Source organism: Orbicella faveolata, unplaced genomic scaffold, assembly GCF_042242905.1.
Source record: "Orbicella faveolata isolate gen_17 unplaced genomic scaffold, um_ofav_v1 contig_26, whole genome shotgun sequence".
NCBI lineage: Eukaryota > Metazoa > Cnidaria > Anthozoa > Scleractinia > Merulinidae > Orbicella > Orbicella faveolata.
The window spans coordinates 5,165,235-5,188,174 of NW_028301554.1; the positions used below are offsets into that span (position 1 = coordinate 5,165,235).

Sequence of the window (22,940 nt, forward strand, 5' to 3'; positions counted from 1 at the left end):
CTAGGATGTTATGAATATCACCACTCAATCATCAACTTGGCTTGCATTTCTTTACAATTCTAAGTAAAATTATGATCAGTGCAACATACGCTACATATCCTCCTTTGTTAAACATTGATATTTCGGTGTTATAGTTAAATCACATTTTATCAGCCATCAACGCCACTCGTCCAAAGTTTTAAACTAAAATCTAACCATGAAGCAACTATTACAGAAGAAGCTGTCACCTGAGTAGACCCACAAGCCTACAATTACGCTTCATCACTCTGTAAAACAGCTAGTGTGTAGCACTGGAAATTTGAACAAATTTATTTTGTAATTTTTCCATGGTCGTATTTTGGCTTTAATTCCTCGGAAATGACTACTTGAGTATTCTAAGAAGCTAAAATTCCAAGCTATAGTTATGAAGTTCAGCTTCATGACCAAGCAAAGCCAAGGCTTGCGTTTCGTTTTGACAATTAGCTGTTTGATAGATGTTTGATACTATCGCCACCGGGATTTCGAGAATGCTTACAAGTAGGTGTTTTTCTAAGACTTCTAATTCGATAAATCGTCTTCACGTGACGTGTTTTTATCCTCACCAGGCATGAGGCGATATATTTATATCTGTTTACAATTAGCGTGCTTCGTTTGGAAACCAGAGCATTTTGAATTTCAGGGTTATGGAGGTTGCGTGACCCAAGGCTACGATCGAGTTTGTTGAAAAATATATACTTATCTCATGATTTTGAGCCTTTTTAGAAGTTAGAGCATTAGGAAAAGTGTTTGTGTAAATGCCTGTTTGTTTAGTGTTGATAATAAGTCGCCCAGAAAGCCAAAGTAAGTTCCAGATGTTTACACGATATTCCGGCCGCCATATTGGTGTACCACGGATGTACACCACCATGGCGTTTTCTTTCTGGGCTCTGTAAATTTCTGGGAAACATTTACGACGAATATCTGAAGTCTGGGGAAACGCACAGGCCTAAAACTTGGAGAAGTGTCTTATTTAGCTATCTTCTATAGCGTACATCACAATTTCTTAGCTTTTTCCATTGGTTGGTTTTCGATTTATTATTTTTTATTGCGCGACAGTGAAAACGATCTGTGCCCTTCGAAGAACAAAACAGCAACTGTGGAATATTTTTTTGTAAAATGATAAAACGTTTTTTTTTTTTAGTTCATAATTCTTGTACATGTTCTCACCTTCCTCTGATATAAATCCATGCCATTCCTTATTTTTGGATCGGGATCATTTGCGGTCCAATATGGGGATCATTCCCGGCCCGGGATCATTTGCGGTCCTGGGATCATTTGCGGACCCGTACAGATCGCTTCTGTGAGCTTCCAGAGGTTGATTTAAATATGAAAACCAACTTGGCGATCGAAAGATAACACAATAATGTAGGCCATCTCCGAATTACCTTTAGTCTCTTTCTTAAAACGAGTCTTGGTGCCCATCCTTTCTTCTGAAAAAGAGATTGCATTCACATGCAAAGTAAGCTCATTTTCATATGAATGGTTGTACACCAGGCCACGTTTTGATGAAGAAGCTATTACTGAACTTGGTTATCGCAAATCATGATCCATCATGCTTTTCCCGTCGCACAATTGCTCCAAATGCTTCACATGACTGAAAATCCGAGTGATATTCCCTCAGATAATTGATCTGCTCGCCACTGACAAATCACGATATATTTCGATTACAAAAATTTGCTGCAGTAAAAAAAAGAAACACGAACACAAACCAAAAATGAGAAGTGTTTAGTGGCCAAAGAAGCAGACGCTTTCGATTTAGCGACCAAACCAGTAAAATTAGTCAAGTAGTAAGTTGGTAAAGTAGGTGATAAGGAATAACTTATAGATAATAAGTAACTAAATAGGAGTTTAAATAAAGTAGCTAATGCGAGTATTTACAGTATTCATGTCTCACTAGCAAAGAGGGACAGTGTATATTCTTTTTTGAATTGATGAAAAGGCATGTATTTAATCTCAATTGTAGTTTTCCCCAAGATTTACGTGCATTTTCTCTTTTATTTTGGCTTTTACCACCGGTTAAATCAAGGAAGTTCAGGACAATGAAAGGTACTATTACCCAAGCGAAACTAAAACCTCCATAATTTTCAGCAACTTGGTCTTGTAGGACTCGATAACTAGTTCACTTCATGGACTCGAGGGGATCATAGAAACGAGGGCGCGTCCTACACTCCGTGCCTTCATTCTATCTCTCCTCCCAGTCTTCTCAGACGTAATCTGCGTGACTATAGCAGATGCCCCATGTTTTTTTTATTTGTTCTTTGCACCATCAACTATTTTTCGAGTCCACAACTTGTTTGAATGACAGAATTTGCAATATGTAACAATCACTCAGTTTAGGTAGTAATTTGAAAAACTCACACATTTTAGAACACTTTTCGCCACCATTTTACTATTGATTAATAATTTGGGGACGGCATCATTTCTATGATTGCAATGAAGTTGCGATGATACGTTTGTATTTAATTTCGATCAACTTCTGCTTATCTCTGTTGCATATTGTAATATTCTTAATTCGTTTTATATTTCACTTTAGTTATTTGTTTGAGGGCCACTGATTTCTAGCGGAACTGTAATGTGTAGAATTAAGGTAAATAAAGTTCATTGTTTTTATCACACACTGTGGTCATTATCTCTTTTCTCATTGGCTAAGAATCCACAGTTCACTCTGGAAGTCATTCACTCCCAGTATTCCATCACTAATATGATCTCCTCGCGCAAAGAGCAGATTAGTAAATGCATGCCGGGAAGGAATGCATGATTTTCAGGAGTTCGAGCCTGCCAGTAAATCTTGTAATTTTGTCTTCCCAATATGACAAACCACAGAAAACGCTCAGAGGAAATGCGCGCAAGAACGCAAATTGCACATGCTGTAACGCGTGTTACCAGGGGTTCAAAATGCAGGGAGGAATGCAGAGTTAACGGACCAGGGGAGGTAATTAAGAAATCTCACCACACCCAACCAAAGTGCAGAGGGCGTAGAAACTTGGATTCACGAGAAAATAAGCGAGGAAATGGGGCAGAAACGCAAAATATTGATACAGTGTAGCCCAGTAAAAAAAACATGGGGTAGCCAATGCTTTGAGGAATCTACAGTGGCAGCATTACCGATTAACGGACCAGGGAAGGCGGGATAGAAACCACAAGGAACCCATCCAGAAGGATAAGAAGGAAAATTAAATTATTATACCATGCTATTCATTTACAGCTGCGCATGCAAATTACATGACAAACCAATTTTCATTTATACGATTTCCTTAACAAAATACTGTTTAAATAGAAAACATAGAACCTAAACAGATATGAAAGCCCCTTCTCACGAAAATGCATCATGACTTATACCCTTCTCTTAACCTCACAATAATAAGAATACTAAAGTTTGTTTGGTTATGATATACTGCAAGGAAACGACGGGAGATAAACAAAACACCGATACAGTGTAACTCACTCGACAATGCGGGAAAACAAGGCACAAAAAGTAGGAGAAAATGAAGAGTGGCAAACTTACGGGTTAAAGGACCAGGAAAGGCATGGGAAGAGCCTCAGCGAAATCACAGTAAGCTTTACCACTTGAGTTTAGGACCAAACGCACCAAAAAAACTCGCACGGGAACGGAAAATCTCCATACGGTGCAACCCACGAAAAAAAACAAAAAAACATCAGAAACAGGAGTACAAAATGCCGGTGAGGGATTGACAGTGACGTACTAACAGGTGAAAAGAACGTCAAAGTCACGTGACAGAATGCCTCTGTATATACATACAGTTGGTTCAAAACCATGGTCTCGGTTGAGAGTGGGACCTGGCAGTGGATTTCAAATTAGTTATTATAGACCACGTGACAATTAACAGTTGCCATCACTTGAAAAAAGGCGCCGTGACGGCTCCGAAAGCTCGAAGTAGTTTAAATATTTTGATTCTGCTTAGGTAACTTTAATTTAGTTTGAATTGAACAGAATCAGGAAGCAACATTTTCACTCCAATATAAGAGGTTTCAAAATATAAATAAACAATTATAACTACACCTTTGTACAGCTTTCTCAGATTCAAGGTCTAAAAATATAGAATTTAGCTTATTTGGACAAAAAATTAATATGAAAACACTCAAACTTTATCAGGTTTGTTCTTCACCAATATGACATGGTCAAGTCGACATAGTGCTTCACAAATTGGACTGCGTGGACAGTCTTGTGATAAAGTTTGCTGTAATATGCCAAGAAACCATGTGTTCTCGAGTGTCAAGTTGCCGCGAGTTTTGATAAGTCGAGAGTGAAGCGGTCTACATTGAAAGGCTTCTAAAGTCTATCAGGAGACAGTAGACTTTCTAGAGCAGTTCGTTTGTCGCAATGGTTAAGAATCCAAAGAAGCCGTTCCTAAAAATAAAATAAAAATAATAAATGGTTCTTCTGGATGGTTCAATATGGCAATGTAAACAGGCATGTCAGACGGTCTGCTTGATAAATTTTCAGAGAAAACACCTTCCTTGGTAAGCTTTTCTGATCCAAGTCAAATAATACTGAAAACCATCCAGTTATCTGATAAAAAATACGTTTTTCAATTTCCACAGAAGAAGTAGAGACACTCCTATTCCCTTCAAGAGACAGAAATTAGAGTTTTGGGTGGCATTGAAGGGTTAACTGACATTTAAAGCAACCGAGAAGACAATAGCTACAGCAATATTTTGAAACTGAGAAGAAAATAATCTCACCTTTTGTCTTTCGTCGTTGCCTCAGATGTACGGTGGCAATTCAGCGGAATTTAATATTGGGAAAACACTGTCCATATAAACCTCCCTGAACAATCTTCGCATGTGCGCCCCGTCCCTCTAAACAAAAAAACAAACCATGAGTTAGAATTTAGAACAACAATAATAAAGAAAAGCATAAATATCTGTGAGGGTGCCATGAAAGAGAATGTTTAGAGTGAAATACTATTTAACAGAAGGTTAACAGTAGTGTCTAACAAAAGAAATTGAATAAGTCAGAAAATAAATTGATTACAACTCTTAGCGATATTGATTTGTAAGGATCCATTTCATTCACTCAAGAAACATTTCCTCGTGATACTTAGTCACACGTCGGGTTGTAGCGTGATAGACAGAGGATAGATTAGCCACCAATTCTAAAATGAGGGACTCTATCACAAAAGGCGGGCAAACTACAGCATATTTGCGGCATTACTTACTCGTTGTTGAGATCGCTTCAGCTCTCGTTTGTTCTTCTCGTCCCAGCAGCGCTGTAAAAATTAAAGTTATGGTAATGTTTTTTGCAACTTTTCAAAGCTTCACATGAAGCCACAGTTATATTTCAATATTTATAAAATACATGCATCGTTTGAAAAACACGATTTTAAAGTTCCAGACTTATAGGGCGGAAAATTGACAATTTTGCCAGCCCTCAAAGTTGTGCCCTTCTGCCTTTACAAATGGTCAGGGGAATGATTCGAGTTAAGCCAATATGTTGTATTAGTAGAATTCTACCAGTGTACTAATGCAAATACTGCAATCTGATTGGATGAGCTACTCCTATACTATCAGCCATTAGAATGCAGGGCTGGAGGGTCGTCTGTAAAATAGTGACGTTTTCTCGTTTTTGGCAGGGTCTTTTTCCGAATATCCTGTCACAAAATCACATTTCATAAACTGCAGCTTTCTACTATCCTTTTAATCTTGTACTTTTTTCCAAATACTTGCTTCCTTTGGGATTGTTAATGTGTGCTCACGTGATAGTCACGCGCGTACCTTCAGAGCATCCATGACGTCACTGGTATAAAGAATTTTGGAAAATGTAGATATCACAGGATCCATGATAAAGCCTGAGACACGAAATACAATCATTGCTTAGTAAAATGAGAGTTGAAATTAAGTTAATGCTTACTTTAAACTTAGTATAGTAATGTTTCTATTAAAGACTTCTACAATCTCGTATGAAATATTAATACCAATGCTTCCCTCATGGAAAGAACATGAAAGAAGCCAGAAACACGAGCGAGAGGTTTCGTTATTGCGCATGTACCAAACAGTCCAAAAATTACCTGCAACTTGTGAGTCGCGCCCTTCGCCCATTACAACCTCGGTCAGCAGTTGGCGGTACAAAGAAATGAATTGAGCGTACATGTGACATGTTAACAAAGTGTCCGGTAACATGCTACAAAGAGATACAAAATGACAACTTATGAAATATTGTCACTGCTCAATGACAACAAATAGAGGAGAATAAAATGAAAATTAGGGCATTGAGATGAAAACTTGGATTCTCATTCTTGCATAGAACTTCAAGTCAAACATTAAGAGATATCATAAAACAAAGACAACTACTGTATACGATTGTACATTGTGGAACCAATGAACCGGAAGTGAACCAACGTGACAAGCACCATGCACGACAAACGTCACGTAAGCGAAGCTAAGATTGGTTAAAATCTGCATCTGAGTGATTGATAATCTTACTAGTTATAAATAATCAAACGTTGAAGAGCTTTTAAAGCTAATCGTTCAGGTCCTTTGAAAGTCAACAAGGTCAAGGAAAACAGTGTTTTAAGACTTGTTGATTGGTAGGTTTATATAAGATTCGGCGTAAGTTATTATTTCTTTCATTGAAAAGACATGTACGGATCTCATCATAACCAAATCTCAATCGCATCAAACGATGTTAGTTTGACAACAAGAAAAACGGATACATACAAAATGACGGGACTTACTCATATATTTCCCTATTTTGGTATGAAATCAGCTTCACTGTCAGCCGTGGTTGGCGATTAGAGCAAACAACTTGCTGGAAACAAGTCAAAACAAAAACAAAAAAGAAACAAAACTAACACAAGAATTTATCGTTTTTTTTTTCCTAAATTCTATTCAGGTCGAGGGAACTTTACTTCCCTTGCAAAACAAGACGTGTTCCCATTTATGTAACAAATTCATTTCTTTCGCGACCAAAGCATGCTCGCAAGCACGAGAAATCATACAAATACTGAGAAATTCAAACCCAAGCAGATATATCATATTTCTATGGCTGTCCTTTTGCAGGCATTTCGAAGTGTACGTTTGGACTGTTGTGACTGGACCTAATGTTGATTAATATTTATTTTAGAGTCAAATAAGAACTCTCAGCTCTAATTCTTTTATATAAAAAAACTGTTAGTAGAAGCCTCGTCCGCAGTTTTTCATCCTTTTTATTTGGTGTTCCTGTTAAAGTGAAATTTAGTAAAACAGGATCCAGTTTACGTTCACTTAAAGAATATGGACCTTTTTCGCTTGGGCGGTTTGTTTTACCATTACAGACCACGTGTTATTCTCCAGAGAATTGTTCTTTTATCCATCTAAGAATTATTTATCCATACGCACGCGACTATTTGAAAATTTGAAAGGAAGAACTCTCAAGAGTATCATCACATTGTCTGAAATGGGGCAACCGCCCAGTCGAAAAAGGTCTATTGACAAGAGAGTGATTGGTTACCTTTTAAATTCATGGAGGGGTCCAAGTCCACACCAGTATCAGACGGAGTTCCTCCATTGAGTAGAATCTCGTATGTCCTGTCAAAGAACAAGCAAATGGTGTTTCCTCACATGGCTAAACTTTTCCGACTAAGCCTCGTTTTAAATCTCGTAGAATTTGTGCCAACTGGACACACTACAGGCAAGCGCACAATCGGAGGGGGAGGGGGAGAAGGAGAAAAGCATTATTACACCCACTCGTAAAGTTTATGATTTTTTTTTATCCAATCAGGGAATAACACGGGCACTCGAGAGTATTGCGAAAGCTGTCACGCCAACGTGTCGCCAACAGTTACTTCGAAACTTTGGGACAAAAACTGCGGGCTCAACTTGGCCTGAGAAGCTGGAATTCGCCAATACCAAATGGCATTTGCTATGATAACTGCGTAAGATAAATTAGCTTGCTACAATGATGCAATTCACTTTCATTTCGTCAGGCGTCTATACTCTATCGTCTACATGTTAAATAATAACTAATTTTATATATTTTGAATCGCCTTACTTGTTAGGTACTGGCGCTCCATTTTCTTCAAACAGTCTCATCACACATCAGCCACATGCTACTTCACTTTTCTCGCCGGTGGACTACAAGAAAAAAAAAAAGACAGGGAGGTTAAACAAAGACTACTGTTTAATCTATAAATCATGGAAAACTTGACGTTCAAGAGCAGTTTAACGACGTGTATGGATCAGCGTAAAGTAAGGACGAAAAATCCTGGCTGTACTTGTGAATAGGAGGGTCCAAAGACAGTACATGGTACAAAACAATATACCAACATAAACAGGCGATACTAAAAAGAAACGAAATTGAAACAAGAAAGTTCAAGATTGAGGAATGTTACGACGGACTGTAAAAGGGTCTTCCACATAGATTCAATTCAGCATCCATGACATTGTTTCTTTAGACCACGGGTAACTTTAAATGCTACAGTTGACGTCCGCGGTGACGCAAATCTCGCGCTAACTAGAATCAAAATTGGGTTTACCTGGACCTGCTTCTAAAAATTAACGGTAATTTTACTCTGGATAACTCGAACTTCTGGCTAAGTCGACGTAATTGTTTTTCTCCTCAGGTCATTTTCTTTATAAGTTTACCTTCGATAACTTGAACCTTATTTGTGAAAGTCAACGAGAATGACCCAAAGCTCCCCAGAATAAAGGACAGAATATGATTGGCTGTAAAAGGCTAGGGAGTATTAACGGACTACTTTTGAAAGAACAGTACATCGCTGCAAGTCTTTTCTACAGTAGCCCACCATAGAATTCTTCTACTGCTTTGTTTTGCGTAGTTTATTCCCTTCAGATCTGTTATTAATTTCTAAGGAGGAAAAGTATCGTTCACGAGCTGCTCCTATTTTATAATAAGCCTGATTGAAACGCCTGACGTTTTCTATCCTAATTTTCTGTCATTTAGTTTTCGCCAAGTGTATTCGAATTATGACATTAAAAGCTTGTCGTCCCGTGAATGAACGAGAAAACTGAGGAAAACCAAAACTACTGAGCAAATTCAGGTTTAAAGTAGAATGGTATACATGTAGTAAAAGCAAAGTGGCACTATGATTGGCCAAGATTTGACATCACTTAACATTGTGAAAGTCAAAGCAACCAGACTTGTCAGATTGGAAGTTTCTCCTCAAAATATTACATTTTACGCAAAAACTCCCAGGCGCACAACTCGGTCAACGCCCATCCAGAAATGTAGGCAAGAAAACAGTACTTACCGTTCTTCTGTAAAGCATGTTCAACTCAAAAAGAATAACTGGGAGAAAGAAACGAAGATCAGTAAAACCATGATGTCGACTTACACATTTAGCCTCATAATTGTCTCGTAAAGTTTCGCTGGACCATTACTGATTAGTCTGATATCTCCTCTAAACGGTTCTATTTGGTTAAAACTACAGAAGCAGCCTCAGTCAGTATCCTACGTTTTTTTCTGGATCCTTATCCAGGGCGGGGTGTTTTTTCTTATGCAGACCGCAACACAAAGATCCACTCGTCAATGAAACCATTAATACAATGCCACACTGCAATGCGGCAAAATTCACCGCCGTTGAGCTGACTAAAAAAATGAGGTTTTTTTGGCGAAAACAATATAAACAGTACAACGGCACTCACCTAGAGAATCGTCACTAGAATTTATACGAGCCAGGCACTCTGAATCAAACACACTGGTGGCACACTACAAAGACAAAAACAGCATGCATTCATTCTATGCCATCAGGTGTTTCTTAAAACTTAATTTACTCATTGTTACAATACAGTCAAACCTCTCCACACGGAACTGACCATAGTGCAGAACTTTATATCAATTATTGGAAAAAGAGATGTAAACCCATCTTTGACTCGTAGGGCAAGGTAAGACTCAAGTTTTGCCACTAATGTAGCTATCATATTAAACTGACTTAAATAGTATTTTGCATTTCCTAACATTTTAACCGGACATTTTCTCTTCTGAAGCATAAAAATCAGCTTAATGATAAAGCAACGCTACATGTACTCTGTAATGGTTTTTAGAAGACACAGTGACCGAGTTCTTCTTTAGCTTAGAGGACTGGATGCTGAGTCACAAGACGTTCACTCAAATGCAAGCTTTTGAGTATCCTTTATTTCTTCAAGCAGTTTTTAACTATTTTTCTTGATAATTATCAGCAACATGCAAAGAAAGTAGTATCCGATAGCCCGCGGCTAGTGGATTTTGCAGTACATACATACATACATACTTTATTGGCTCGTCCCCACGGGGCTTTTCAGAGTCAATTTTACATCACAAAATTAAAAACTAAGTACATGACAATGATAAAAGAAGATAAAGGTTACTAAAATTAAATAAAGCAGTCATTAAGAAGCTTTTGCCTGAGTAAACGCTTGAAATCGTCACAGATGGGCTAAGTTTGAGCGCAGGCTGCAACTCATTCCACAGAGAAGTCGCTCTATATTAAAAGGTTCTTTGGCCTCTAGCAGTGCGGAAGAGTGTTATGTTCAAAAGTTGAGAGTTTCTGGTATTCCTTGTCGAGACGGCGGATCTTCTGACGAGCTTAGATGTCAAATACTCCGGAGCACAACTCGTCATGCACTTAAAAACCAGAACAGCAAAACGGAAAAAGTTGTTGCCTGATTGGTAGGCAGCGCAAGTCTTGTAGCAAAAGAGTTATGTGATCGAATTTTTTAGCGCCGCACAAAATGCGACAAGCAAAATTCTGTACTGCTTGGAGCTTGTCCAGATTAGCTTGAGTAGTATTGCTCCAAACAGAAGAGCAGTAGAATAATTTACTAAACACTAGGGCATTTATAATAATAATAAAGGCGCTTTTATCAAAAATATGCTTAACGCGGTTAATTTGGCCTAATCATGACATGCATGAGGATACAGTATGCTCATTATATGTTAAATTAGAGTCCAGTGTGACGCCAAGGTCTCTTGCAGCGTTAACGGGCTCGAGTTCCTTCCCCAATAGAAATAGCCTAAAGTCGCTAACCTCAACAGTCATTTACCGGCTGTCGAATATCACCAGTTTTGTTTATCTGGGTTGAGTCAAAGCTGATTATCAAAGCACCTATTCCGAAACTTAACAAGTCCTTATTCATCTTCGTGCTGATCGTGGAGTTGAAATGACATGAGTAGGTTGGTATCGTCGACGTAACACTGCGATGAACAATTTTTTGGCACAGAAGGGAGGTCATTAACATAGATGTTAAAGAGTAATGGGCCAAGGATGTTCCCTTGTGGAACGCCAGAGCTAACAGGTAGTTTGGTCGACAGAGTTGTATTTATTCGCACAAATTGGTATCGAGAGGTTAAGTAACTTCCGAACCATTCTATCGCAGGTCTGGACGCACCAATGTCCTGTAACTTAGCGAGAAGTATTTGATGGTCAATACTGTCAAAAGCTTTGCTTAGATCAAGAAGGACAACTGCAGTTAGTTTCTTTTTGTCAATGGCATTTAGGATTTCGTCAGTTGTTTGAATGACAGATGTTTCCGTTGAATGCCACTGTTTATTTCCGCTTTGTTAGGATGATAGACGGCCTCTCGAGAGTAGATATGACGTAAGCTGATTGTGAGCGACACGCTCACAGACTTTAGAGAGGACAGGGAGTAGTGAAATTGGTCTATTATTGTTTGGAATGTCGTGGTCTCCAAACTTGGGTATCGAGGTCACTTCAGCTGTTTTCCAGGCCAAAGGGAAGGTGTCAAACTCAAAGGTAGCGTTAATAATAGACATTAATGATGGCAAGATAGCAGGTAAACGATTTTTAATCACATGGATTGGAATTTTATCAACCCCAGGGGCTTTACCACTCGCCATTGATGTGACTATTTTTTGTACTTGTTTGCACTTCACTGCGTTGAGGGTGAACTGCTCTGACAATGGGTAGATTCTCGGAATAAATAAACATTGATTAAGAGTATAACTCGATTCCTCTGCCAATTTAGCAATTCTATTGATGGTACTCTTTCCCACGCAGGAAAAGAAATTATCTTTGGAATAATTAATTCGCGCGAGCGGAGTACTTTTCGGTAATATTTTTGATGACATTCCAATTACAGATGTGCCTTAAGAGATTATATTCGTAAGAAACTTTTAGGGTCCAGTGAGAATGACAAAGTTAGTTTTCTTTCCATGCCGTTATACCGTTTCCTACGATTTCAAGGAAAATGAGAACACAAGCAATGGTAAGGTAAACATTTCTAAGGACATTGGACATTTGTGAACTTCCAGTATCACTTAACATCCACAGAGAACTCAGCTCATAGGTTAACAAGTAGTGTATAACAATTATTCACCTGTTTGTTGACGGGATCCCAAGTAATGTCTCGAAAAGCTACATTAGACTGACTTAGTTTCGGCATCACCCAAGAGCTAGTTTGCCAGTTTTCTATAAACAGAAATAAACAATAAGTCAGTCATGCTGCATTAGACAAAGTAAGAAACTACGGAATTTAAATATGGAAAAGGAAATACCACGTGGTAAATATCCCCTGGAATATAAGTCGAATAAAAGTTCGCCCACCCTCTAAAATACCGCCCCCACTCTATGACAGTTTCATGGAGAAATCAAAATTTTCTTTGCAGCGCTTGCATTTATTTTTCCAGATACAAGAACGATAAACAACGAACAGAATATCTGCTAATCAAGAGCAAGAATTACATTTCTAAAGTGGAGCTGAAATAGAGAGCAACTTGCCTTCTTTCGCCATTATTCCAAGCGCAGTTGAGCGAAATCCACTGGGCATCGCGCCCATGGCTTTAAACACATCTCTGGTGCCTGTCTGAGAAGATAAAATTATCATACTTGCTTACAACAGGTTTGTTTTCCAACAGACAGTCAAGTAACAGATGATCAAACCGGTTTTGATATAACGCGAACTGAAAACCAATAACATAACAGGTTTTTATTTTTCCAACAACTTTGACGGCAGTTCTTCACAACAGAAATTGGCATATAGAGATAAAATTTACTACAATCAAAATTGACATTTCTTTCAAAAGCTCGTTCACAAAAGAAACGGTCGCGACTTTACTTTGTTTTGTGTCTGTTTTTACAGCTGCTTTCGATGTAAATTAAATTCTGTCTACTCTTCTTGCAATTATCTCACAATATGGTTATTTGGATAAAAATCGATTTTTGTTTGCAGCATTTAGCACAAAATCCGTTTAAAATCCAATGCTTAAATACAATGCCAAAGTGGCAATCGACAAAGAGTTTTGCAAATGCAGATTTTACGCTTTGCAAAACAATTATTTCATTCTGATTTGAATTTAAAAGAAAACGTCTCAGTCGCTGATATTTTATTTGTCGTTTGATACAGGTGTAAATATCGCTGTAGAAAAACAAAATGCAATACACCATAGTAAAAATAAAGTTGTTTAAATTCATGACTAGACTAAGAAAACAGATTATTTAAAATAAAATAAACTGTCTCTGATCGTTTACATTGGCTCTCGTAAGTTGTATTTAATGGCCAGCGCAAAGCGATAGTGGTGATTTGTTTTCAGTTTAACGAGAGAAATTATTTTGATGTTTCCCTTCGATACGGCTAGCTTTAACTTAGTTTAAGGTAGTCCACGTTTGAAAATTTAGGAAAACCGATTTTTCAGTTCTCAAATATCGGTTTCATAGCCACTGAAAGTAGCGAACATCACATAAATACAAATTTTGGTTTCAAAGCAAGTTGAACTCCAGTAATTTTTTCGCCAACAAAATGTGGATCTTCTCGCTTCCCAGCATTTTGACAAACATATATTCTTTCGTTTTAGTACGAGGCTCAAGCTACAGACGGGCTTTATTCGGAAAAAGTGCAATAAAATTTGAACCAATCATTAACATAATTGAAAAGAAAAGAGCAGTTTTTATGACATCTGCGAGAAAAGCAACATAAGATTTGGGACAAAAACTGAGAGACAAACAACGACAGCCCTGCTGTCCCGTTACATAAAAGATTTGTACCCAGTTGATGTCAAAGCGTGCATAGCCGTTGAGAAAAGCCGACTATATTCACTCCCAAACTTGCAGTTCATAGTGTAATAAAATACGGTAGCTTCTTAAGAGTAAGGTTTTCCTCAGACTAAACCCAAATAAATAAATTTAAAAAAAGTTGAAAATACCTCTTCGAATGTATTAATTGTAGCGCAATAAGCCATTTTCCGTTTGCCAGTGATCAGCTGCGGAAAGCGGAAGCCAGAAATGATAACCAGAAATACGGGAAAGAAAAAATACCGTTGTGTTTTGAAAGTAAGCGGTCGATAATATTACGTCACAATTGAACAGCTCGCGCACATAATGAGCGCGCGCTCCAAATCCAGTGTGCACATAAACAACGTCCGAGTAACATGCACGCTGTCCTCAGAACACATCATCTGAACTAGTAAGAGAGTCTCAGGTTCGACACCTAGCTGGAGAAGTTGGAGTTCTTCTTTATTATTTTTTTTTTTTTCTGAGCACGCATGTGTCAAAGACGGACTGAAAATCATCTTCTGATATCCTCCTTTGTCCTCGGAAAAAAAAGTCATTTAACTTTTTCTGCTAAAATAATTAAAGCCACGAGAACTACGTTATTAGAAAGATCTTTGTCCATTTTCTTCGGTTTACATAGTCAGGCTACACGAACAGTTCAAGCAAACTCGCCCCACTTTGTCATCCAATGAGAAAAAGAATCGTGACTCGCTCGTTCGCACACTTTTTCGTGCGCTACTCTCCAACTATATCCATTCGCTTCAAGGTTTGATTAATTCACTGGATTCATATATGTGCCCTTTCTGATGGATCAGAGTGAGACTGACAGACAGAGACAGACAGGCAGGCAGACAGACAGACAGACAGACAGGTTGGATTGCCACAAAATACATTCGTATAAACAACTACCATACCTCTTGAGTAGAATCTCTTGAAACAGTTTTCCAAAGAGTTTTTTCCGCTGAACACCCAGGAAAAAAAAAACGAATTAAATTTTCCCGTCTTGTGCGAATAGCACCTTGGGTATCTTTACAAGGCGTAATGCGACCTAAAGAATGATTACAATATGATCGTCACGATCACTACATAAGATAAAAAACTCTCCGAGAGGATCTGGATCAAACAACCACCAGTGAAGTGTGGGATATTTATAATTGCAACATTAGCTACAATCTTTCAGGAATCGTTTCCATGTTATCGCAACGATAGGTGAACCTTTTTTTCGGCGATCTCAACGATCAAAGCGGTAGTAGCGCTCCAATGGAAACCTGACAATCACAAACCGTTCCACAAAATCTACAAAAATAATTAAGAGTGCAGTGAAGGTAATGCTTTGATAACTGAGTTTCTTGACGAGTGGATTTGTTACTCAAGATCTGAGCTAACCTTCTTTGCCTTGGAAGCTAGGGAACTTTGTCTGCTGTCTGTGCAGAGAAAATAAAAACAAAATAAAGCAAACTAACTATTTAACCGTACATCTTCACTTAGGCAGTTGCTTGGTGATTAAAAAACCACATCTTAAAAGGGATTGCTTATTTCTCAGCTACCAGACCAACGCTGTCTGTTGATAACTGCATACAAACTGAATAAATAAACTAGAACATGTCTCTTTTCTAGACCACAAGAGGATTTCTAACAGTTACGCTGTTTGCATCCGGAGCCAAGCGCGGAAAAGCACGTGCTTGCCAAGAGAAGGTTGCTCCTGATTGGTTAGAAAAGAACAGCTTGACTGCCGTGAATGGTTACAGTGCGAGGCTTGAATTGAATTCGGCGAACAAATCACCCAAGCAAGACACACAAACAATCCGCCAACAGACAATCAGCTAAAACCGTTCTTAACATTCTTCAAAGTGCTCCTGCTACCGCATCAAGCAAATACCTTTCTTTACTACAGTGGAATCTTCTCCGTCAGTCTTCTCTGGTGAGGTTTCTTCACTGCTTTCCTCGATAATCTAATCAAAATGAAATGTTATTAAACACAAGTCAACCATTACGATCCACAGATAGTAAGCAAAAAAAAACTGTCGCAAAGGTGAACCAATAGTATTTTTTGCTATCATCATCTTAAAGTATGTCAGCACTAACTCGCTTAATCTATCTACTATTCTTCATGTGGAGCGCCGACATATTACATACTGTCACCTTTTACAATCGCCAAAGTACTTGAGTTCAAAAACAATGGACACGTTTACATCATGATAACACAAACCAACTTTAAACTTTCCAGTATTAACCTTAAGAAGAGTTTTCAGTACAACGCCTTGTTTCCCGGCTGCGTTTTCAGCTTCCCACCAGCCATCCTCACTAAAATTTACAACAAAAATAAGAGCTATTTACAAGTTAAAATACTTCAACAAAAAAAAAAGGTTCAACATTCAAGGTACAGTAACATCGCTTAATTCTAGTTTGGTCCTAACTAGTCTTAGTTTCCTTTACGGCCTAAACAAAGCCCAGTCGTTTAAACACACAAACCACACATCGCTCGTTCATCGTAAACAAAACATCCTGCTGCCAAGACTACGAAACAAACGTAAACTACGTCATCCTCAACGATCAACGCGCGAGCATTTCTAAACTGTCCAATCACGTGTGATCTAGGCACGCACCTTTTCAAGTGGCGGGAAAAATCACTTCAAATCACAATGTTTTGAAAAACACGAGTTCTTTTTGAGGTGGAGTGGGACGACGAACTTCTGAAATGTTTCAGAGGTTCTCTTGGCTTAATCAAGTTCCCTCAGAAGGCCTAAGTTAAAAATCCTTTAGCTACAAAAAAAGCATAATTTTGATATTCGATTAGGGTTGAAATGCTTGCTTGCTGCGGAAGATGAAGTCTGAAGGCAAAGATAGTAGTTCTATTACAATGCAAAATCAATTCTTCCTCAAAGCTTATTACTACGACTGTTGCGCATGACAAATACAAATAATATCAGATACCTCGTTTTGATAACTGTTAAAATCTTGCCTTTCTTGAAGCTAAGATCACCATCTTGTTCGCCTGTAAAATCACTCAGCGCCTCAACTTTGAGGACCTAGAAGCATTTAAAGAAAACAAAAGTTTACGATAATGGCAAATCTCCGATAAAAGTAGTGGAAGAGTTTCCGATTGTTATAGACCAATCAAAACTAAGCACGAACACTAGCGAAGTATCTCCGAAGTGTCATGGCGCCATGACACTTTGTAATTTTGCTTAGCAACGGGAACTGTAGCCTGCGAACGCAGACGTAAAATACATCTGCGTTGTCAGGCTACCAGAACTGCGGAAACAGATAAACTTTCAGAGATGGAACTCCGATCTTGCCTACATGGACGGGTTGAAACTCACGCTTCATGAAATGCCGTGATTCGGACTACAGTGTATCTGAAATAAAACTGACTCACCATAACTATGTTTGTCGTGGTTTCCTCTTCACTCTCGTCATCATCATCATCGTCTTCATCTTCGTCTTCACTATTTTGTAAAGAAGTAAATTAAAAACATAAATTAAGATTGCTCAGATCTACTGAGGTGAGCACCCAATGTTTCAGTCACCATTCGCAATATACAGGCGTTCCGAGCTCAGACTAAAACCTCAAAAAGAATTTTTCAAGGGAATACCATTCTGTGTAAAAGTTTTTTGTCAACTTTCAACAGAGAGTAAAGAGCTTCAGCTTCAAGCGGTTCATATTGTTATCTATATACCCATCCTGGTCTCCGTTAATCATCCTAATGGGTTCCTCTCATCTGCCTCGTTTCTCAAGTACTATTCTACAAAATTACACCATTCTTGTTGGTTTTCTAAGGTCTGGAAACATGTTATTGAGCTTCACCACGGAAAGCGCAGAAAAAAAAAAAGAAACATGCATAATGAAATGACTAGACGGCCTATCAGTAGTACAGCTCCTTGAAAGTTTTCTGTAGAAAGCAAGGTCACATTCTCTCAACACACCTCTCTGGCATGTGCGTGCCATCGTCATCAGCGTTATCTGTCTGCAAGTCACTGTTGGATGCACCAACATCGCCTTCTTGCATCTTTCTGAAATGTTACAACAAAGGAAACAGAGAAATGCAATACATTGTACGGTAGCTATGTAATGGCTCGGAGTGGTACATCGACAAATACTATCCCGCCAGTGACTTCATTTTCAGTTGACACAAGAGAGTGTGGATACAACGGAAAAATGGGGTCACTTAAAATAAAAAAAAAAAAGAAAGAAAAAAAAAGTAACTAGCTCTCTTTTCATTACATAGAGTACGCTACACAGGTTTTGAGAAGCAAAAAGACACCTTATCCGTCAAGTGATTTCGCTAGTCCCTAGGAAAAAAATACTTATTTAAATAGTAAAAACTACAAGTCCCGGGCCGAATTTATGAACGACTTATAAATTTAGGGTATCTGCTTTGAATGTTCATGTGAATGTTTATGTGGCTACGATACTAAAATCTTGAAGGCATAATTGAAATATTTTATTTCGGTTGGAAGCAAACGAAGAGACAAAAAAGGCAAGATGTATACATGAATAAATCTGGTGCTGAAATCATTACCTGAAATAGTCTTCCTCAACTTCATCGGGTTCTAGTTGTTCAGAAATTCTGTCAAGTTTGCTCTGTCAAACAGAAATGTAAATTAAAATAAGTCAGCTATGATGGAAAGTTCAAGAAGGGTTTACCATTATGTATGACGAACATCAGTCCAGCAGATACACACTCGATAGACATTCCTTAGCAGCACGTACGTTTGTACACTCAGTGAACACTGAATCAGCTCTTTGTCTGATTTTACAATGCACTGCTGTGTGCTAATTAGTACAAACAATGTGAATACATGTAGATTGAAAGGAGTATTTTGCTTGTTGTCAATTGAGATAAATTATTCAAGCTTCACTGAGTTTTCGTTTGATTGAACTGAGAAAGATTTTGCATACATGTATAATGTAAGGTAGATTGAATATCTACTGGGTTTTTAGTTTCGTTTCGTTTTTGTTTGACGAAAGAAGTAGAAAATTGTCCCTTCCCAGAATTGCAGTTGTATTTAGTAAGCTTCTTGTAAACCTCGATTAATCTGTTAAACAATGTAAAACCCGCCTCTAGGGATCACAGCAATCAACATAAGCAAAACAAAACTTTCGCTAAATCAAAACAGGGTTTATGACCCATCAGGATAACTTTAAAAAGCTACAAGTAAAACGTAAACTTATTGCGGAGAACATGGACAGTTAATTGTGACAAAAACGATGAATTAAACAACTACAGCCTGTAAGGTATAAAAATGCATGGCTGGGTAATTTTAGAATTATTCCTTCAAAAGCACATGGCTTATGTTTTAAGGCACAGCTAATCTCGAAATGACTTGCATTTAACTTCTATTGCAGTCAAAACATTGTGGTTTTTTACAATGGACACTAGCCCCGTGTTTCAGGCTTAAAAAATCTATAGTTGAGATCTAATTGACTGGCTTACCAATTCAACTGTAAAATGAAACTGTTAGTAATTATAAATATTATTAATAGTTTCTGTGAGGATCATATGTAAAAATCGAACGTTTAAAAAAGCAGTCGTCATACAAAAGGTAATAGTTTTGGCTGGCTTTCGCAGGTAGACCTTAAAATATTCGCTTAGGGAACTCAGACCTCTGGTATAGTTAAACTATACGATTTAAAATCACGGATTCTCCACACCTCGTAAGCATGAAACAACGATTTTTGCATTCTTCTTCTTTGTAGACGGATAAACAAGGATTAAATTCCAGCTGCGATGTCCAGTATAGTAAGCCGTTGTTGATACAGTAGATCATTTAAAAACGTTGTTTCATTTGACACTGTATGTCCATCAAACACCTTGATGTCAAAAAAAAATTACTGACAGAAGCTGAACCCATTTGTTCCTGTTTGTGACAACAACCTGAAGTAACTCAGGAAACTAGCATGCAAATCTTGAACTCTTAGTGACATAAATATGTCTCCAGACATGTAAATGAGGCGAGATTTAGCAGCTGCTCAAGACAGAGGTTCTATAAGTTGCTTAAGGCAGTCCATTATCGTTGCTACTTCAATTGTGGACATTTTATACTTGAAAAAATATTTTTCTGCACATGTGACTAGCAAATACATAGAACATGACGGAATTTTGAGAGCACAAGATAAATTTAGAGAACACTGGACTCCGCAAGAGAGTGTGTTTTATGGTTTAGACATCATTACTTGTATATCAATTATCAAATTTAACACTGCCGAGCGAAACCTCTACATGTATGTTCTTCTACATGTATACTCTGATGAAACAACACTTTTAAGCTAATCTGAGGGCGCTCAAATTCAACTTGTATTATAATGTAAAGTAACATTGCGTCCTACATATTATCAACTCTCATTATAACATCATCTACTCAAAGAAGAAGAAACAACTGCATGGTGCCAGTAAGTAAGGAAAGTAAAGACTTGCACAACACTGGTATGCAGTTCTGCGCAAAAATAATGCAAAATTGTTAATGATGCGTCTTCCCCAAAACTGCAGAAGTCTCTGAATCACCTCGGAATGAAAATTCATCAAAAATTTGACACAATTCTTTAGATGACAATGAAAATTGCTAGTAGCATAAAAATCAAGTACATGTATATAAGCAAGTTCACAGAATTTCACATCAGTCTGATTTTTTAAAACCTCTTTTTTTTCTCAATGAGAAAAAAACAGACAAGCGTTGTATTTTGTTGTAATGAACAAAACTTGTCTACAGTACTTTTGCACAGTACTCAATGTTCACATACCCATATTTTTTTATTTTATTTATTTTATTTATTTATTTATTTATTTATCTATTTATTTATTTATTTATTTATTTATTTATTTTTTGCTATCTCTCTTTTTATTTTTTTCTTTACACTGGCCTTAAAAGTCCTATTGGAGAGTTGTCAAGAGAGATTCCCCACAGTCAAGCTTTGGGACTGAAAGTGTTCCTTTATAAGGAAGGAGTCTTGTTATGTCCAGAGGCATGAGAGATATTTGTTTTACATCCCGGGAATGGGCTAGGGGGGTACTATACAAAGTTCTATATGAGGACGCTCCACCCCTAGCCCTAACCCCTTACCCTTTTGTATACCATTTTGACAGAAAAGCTACCCATTTTGTATAATATGTTTGTATTATGAATAAATTGCCAAAAAAGGAAATCTTGCCATTATCATTTAGAGCTTATTAAATTGCATGATACAGCCATAAAGTGCATCTGTTCAAAATACTTTAATATAAGGCACTTTTAAATAACTACATGTAAATGGCAGATTTCCCAACCCTTTCATATACATGTACCTCAACTTGTCTTGTGAAATCCCTACCCTTTCATATACCTCAACTTGTCTTGTGAAATCCCTACCCTTTCATATACCTCAACTTCTCTTGTGAAATCCTTACCCTTTTATATCTTTTATATACCTCAACTTCTCTTGTGAAATCCCTACCCTTTTATATACCTCAACTTGTCTTGTGAAATCCCTACCCTTTTATATACCTGTGCCTGTAAAAGTACCCCTTTTGGTTGGAGCCTCCCTGTATAGGCCATTACAGAGAGTACACCCCTTCCCCCAATTCTTCTGTAAGAATAAACTTTGTTGAATATGTACCTTTATTTCTTCCAGCTTTTGCTGTTCTTTTCTTTTCTGCTCATTGAAATCTTGTAAAGAGCCATTACTTTCAGCCTGATAACGATGATAAAAATCAAAAATGTTTTTCACCTTTTACAATACCTAGCAAACAAAAATAAATAATTTATATGGTTTGTTGTATCTTCAACTTGAAAGATATGTATTTTGCTCAGAATAAAGTTGTTAACTGTGTTCCGATGTTTGTCATTTTGCTAACAGGTATTACTTGCAACATGATTGGCTAATTTGTGGCATACTTTCCAATTTACTAAAACGCTTTTCAATCTACTTGTCATGGTTTGAGAAACTAACTTAATAAACAATGTAAAATGTTCATACCTTTGGAAGACTAGAGATCTCACTTGAAAGCAATTCAATTTCTGTTTTAAATGTGTCACAGCTAAGAGAAGGGAAAAAAAAAATACTGTCTACCCTCAATCTAAAACCATTTTCTTGTTACCCTGCACAGTTCCTTACAGTATAACAGTGCAATGCACTACATCTGTAGAACATGGGGACTAAAGATATCGATATCATAGAGAGTTCTGACAAATCAATGTACATGATGTCAGTGAATGTTTACAATGTTTGTAACAAGATCATTAGCCCTGAAGCTGACATTAAGAGCACAAACATTCTACCAGCATTTTCATTTCAGGGCATGCACTAAACCCAAAACAACAAAACAAAACCAGCGAGAGAAAACCAAGCAAAATGTACAAACCACTAAAACCAACAAAACAAACAACAGGAAATAAAAATAGGTGAAACCCCTTATCACTATTGGGAGCGACAACTGTAAAATGTTCTTTTCAGGCTAACTGAAGTGAAAGTCTGCAAGTCTGAAGTGATGATTGCACTCTGCTTAGCCTAAATATCAGTGCTTGAGAAGCTGTCTGTTTACAGTCAGCTCTCAGTAATGACACTGCAAACGGTTTTGCTTACTTTCAGTGATTTTGTTGTGCTTAAGATATTTCTTTAAGACATTTTGGTGGTTCTTTTCCGGTCATTTGCTCATTTCCCTTTTCACTTAATCAGTGGATAAGTTTTAATGGTTTAGGTATGGTACATCCCTTTTGTCTGTAATATGTCATAACACCTGCCCAGCTTCACCAAGAACATTATTCATTTCTTTCAACTGACTCCATGCAAGACAAAGTGGCAAGGACTAAAACATGACATGGATCGGTAATCTTTGCAACATTTGGAAGTGGTAGGAATGTCTTCTGAATCATCATCAGTAATGTTCAGAAATTCACTTGAGGTACATTTACACCTGCCTTCAGTGTTACATGCATAGGCGACATCTTTCGACCATCTTTCAACATGCCATCTTTCGACATGCTATGCAAATAACTGAAAGA

General features: G+C 37.6%; 1 pseudogene across 1 annotated transcript; it reads right to left on the reverse strand.

The window, feature by feature from the left end:
- Positions 1-3,985: 3,985 nt before the first annotated feature.
- Positions 3,986-22,698, reverse strand: LOC110045355 (nephrocystin-1-like; annotated as a pseudogene). The gene is made up of 23 exons (XR_016209212.1): positions 22,676-22,698; positions 21,916-21,976; positions 21,556-21,630; positions 18,485-18,546; positions 17,889-17,975; positions 17,341-17,410; positions 16,896-16,990; positions 16,196-16,265; positions 15,841-15,913; positions 15,329-15,385; positions 14,876-15,009; positions 12,693-12,777; positions 12,292-12,383; positions 9,622-9,685; positions 9,228-9,265; positions 8,009-8,091; positions 7,469-7,545; positions 6,714-6,783; positions 6,048-6,160; positions 5,755-5,828; positions 5,199-5,249; positions 4,723-4,839; positions 3,986-4,387 (listed from the first exon to the last, which is right to left on the reverse strand). The product of XR_016209212.1 is annotated as a nephrocystin-1-like (transcript).
- Between the last annotated feature and the right edge of the window lie 242 nt (positions 22,699-22,940).